Genomic DNA, 3,103 nt, shown 5'->3' with positions numbered 1-3,103 from the left:
CTTCTTTCTCGTTACAAGTCTTTTTTTCTTCTTCCCTTTCTTTCTCTCTCTCTTTCTAGTTCTCACACGCACACGCGCGCGCTCGCACGCTCGGTAACATCCCGCGTGCACGCACGGTGCACACAGACAGCTAACTCTATATTACTCCTTCTCTCTCCCTTTCTCACCCTCTTTCTCTCGCTCTCGCTCTCTCTCTCTCTCTCGCTCTTTCTCTCTCTCGCTCTCGCTCTCTCTCTCTCTCACTCGCTCGTTCGCGCACGTACACGAAATCCGTCTCACATTCGCACACTTGGTGAACTCGCTGATACGAACGCTTAGATGTCGGACAGGAGGAAAGACCACGCACCACACGCACGCGTTTCAAACGCGTTCCCACTGTCACAACACACTATCTCCGCGTTGAATCGACGGTGATGGTTAGACTCCGGCTACGTGAAAGAACACCGATCACTATAAAGCTCGTACTTGCCCGTGTTCGCTTACTCGCATCGCGGAACGTTGCGTTTCCTTATCTTTTTTTTCTCCTTCACGCGCGTAACACCAGCGCGTAGAACACACCGCGGCAGGCTTAGCTTCAGTTCCCCGTGAATATACGTACGTACGTTATACTTGGGATGCGGTCTACTCGACGCTACGCTCGACCGTTCGTTAGCTCCGTGAGTAGGTACGGCGGCGGGCAGAGGAGGCGAGCGGGCGGGTGGGTAGGGGAGGGCGCTCTCTCTCTCCCCCTCTAGCTCTTTCTTTTTCCCTCTGCCTCCCCACCATCGACGACGAGGAGCAACGACGTCGAACGCTCACGCTCGCTCCGTCTCTCTTTCTCTCACGCCTTCTTTTTCTCTCTCTTTCTCCTTCTCTCCCTCTCTGTCTTTTTCTCCGTCTCTTTGTCTCTATCTAGCCCGTCTCGCTCTCTCCTTCTCTCTCTTCCCCTATACCGTCCCGCGGCGAAACTCGCTTGCTCGACGATGGTTCCTTCTTTCAGCGGCGGCGGCGGCGGTGGCGGCGCCGACGCAAGGATACGGGTGTACACACCGCGTCCTTGATACAATGTCGGGGAACAGGAGCAGCAGCAGCAGCAGCAGCAGCAACAGCGTATTCCAATGATGACGGGTTCTCTGCGGCGCTTAAAGCGCGACGCAGGGGGACGCGTCACGCGCGCGTCCGCGGGACGCCGGTACTCCGGTTCGGCGCGTTATAAACACGCACTCCGGCTCTCCGTTCTCAACTCAGCTTGATTTGGTTTGATTCGGTTCGATTTGGCGCGACGCGACGCGACGTGGAGCGTAAGCGACGCCGGCACGTCCGACGAGCACGCCGCTGCGACGATGTCACGATGGTGGGCAATAGAGTGGTGGTATTAGTAGTAACAGCCGGCTGTCTGTAATAGTAGTAGTACAGCGATAGCTTTTTCACATTGAAGAGAAGCGTACGCGCGCGCGAGACTCGCTTCTCTCTCGCCTCTACTGCGACTCACTATACGCGACGTCGCACACACAGAGGGCGAACCTGACGAGAGAACAGACCGCCTGGACGCGCTCGTACGATCTCTCTCTCTTCCTCTCTTTTCCCCGTATATCTGTCTGTCTTTCTTTCTCTCTCTCTTTCTCTGTCTTCCATGCAGTTCTCCCCCATGTCCCCCTCGAGCCGGGTGTCTCGTTCGTTCGCTCTGTCCTTCTTTCTCTCTCTCCCTCTCTCTTTCTTTCTCGTTCTCGTTCTCTCGCACCCGTACCCAGTTTAGCCTTCCTTCCAGCGGACGCCGGCAAACTCTCGCGACGTTGCCAGGCACGCTTTCACCCGCCCGCTCACAAAGGAGAACCTAAGCGCGCCGGCCATTCCCGCCGGTGGGGATGGCGGGAGTCTACCGCCGTCGTGCTATAGGCAACGTCGCTTTCTCCTCTTCCGTTCTCTCTCCGTTCGTAGAGAATTCGAGAGAGCCGCGCGCGCGACTCGCCGTACAGTCCCTCCGGTAAGATATGAGAGGTGGGGTGGGGTGAGGGAGAAGGGGGCGGGGAAGGGGGGATCGAGGCGCAGAAACGACTGCGAACCCTTCTCTACCCTTGAAACTCGAGGTCAACTTTTAGGCAGAGAAAGAGAAGCACGCGGAAAGACGTGGAAAAAAAGAAAGAGACGCACCTATTCCCGCGACCGACTGGCTGACTCCACGACGTCGTCATCATTGCGTGCTCTTTCTTCTCTGTTGCCTCTCTCCTTTTTTTTTATCCTTAGTTTCGCTACACCGCTACGCTCTCGCTAGCTCGCTGGAATTTGCCCCACATCGGACGGACAACGCTTCCTGCTTTTCACGCCCGCTGCTTTACGCCCTTTTTCCCGCTCATCGTAACGTACGCGCGAGGACGAAGACGAGGACGCGTGCCCCGCTATCTTTACCGACCGGCGAGACGACGGGCCGCTCTCTTCGTCGGTCGATACGGAAGAACCTTCGGAAGAACGATGAAATTTCACATTCTGCAAATGGAATGTGCCCCCGAGGATCCACCACGCGAAGCCCCGATTCATGCACGCGTAAACGATTCCGAGGCTGGATTTATTGTACAAGGCGTCATTACGCGCCATCTTGAAAGAAATACCTTTATGACAAGCGCATCAAGTTGTAATAATTTCTCTGACACGATCACGCCTTAATAGTCGAAAGAACACGCGAAAAAGAAAAGTAACTATTTTGATACTTAACGTCAATGAACGGTCAAATTTTGTAACCAAAAATCATCATTTTGACCTTCATGACGTCATGATGAAGTCATTTTGACTTTCACTTGACTCGATGCGTTCTACCATTTCATGCGAACGTTCGCTGTACCGATCAGAATAAAATTCCTTCTTCGAATTAGCTAATAATTTTTCGATGGAAAACATAAGTCGCATTATAACTCAGAAGAACGTTCGCGTACGAGAGTTCATTTCTTTCTTCATATATATATAACCCCTTATTATCTCTTTATCGATATACAACCGCAGGAATGTGACGCTCTTGCAATATATCCCTTGGCAGTCGCGTTTCTTTTTTTTTCCCTCGCGAGTGAAGTCGCGAATTGGAATTCGCGCGAACCGGATGGAGAAGTCCCGACCGATCAACGCTCGGGGGAAT

Source organism: Mycetomoellerius zeteki, unplaced genomic scaffold (assembly GCF_001594055.1).
Source record: "Mycetomoellerius zeteki isolate Tzet28-1 unplaced genomic scaffold, Tzet1.0 scaffold355, whole genome shotgun sequence".
In the NCBI taxonomy this organism is placed as follows: domain Eukaryota; kingdom Metazoa; phylum Arthropoda; class Insecta; order Hymenoptera; family Formicidae; genus Mycetomoellerius; species Mycetomoellerius zeteki.
This window is presented reverse-complemented; position numbering follows the sequence as displayed.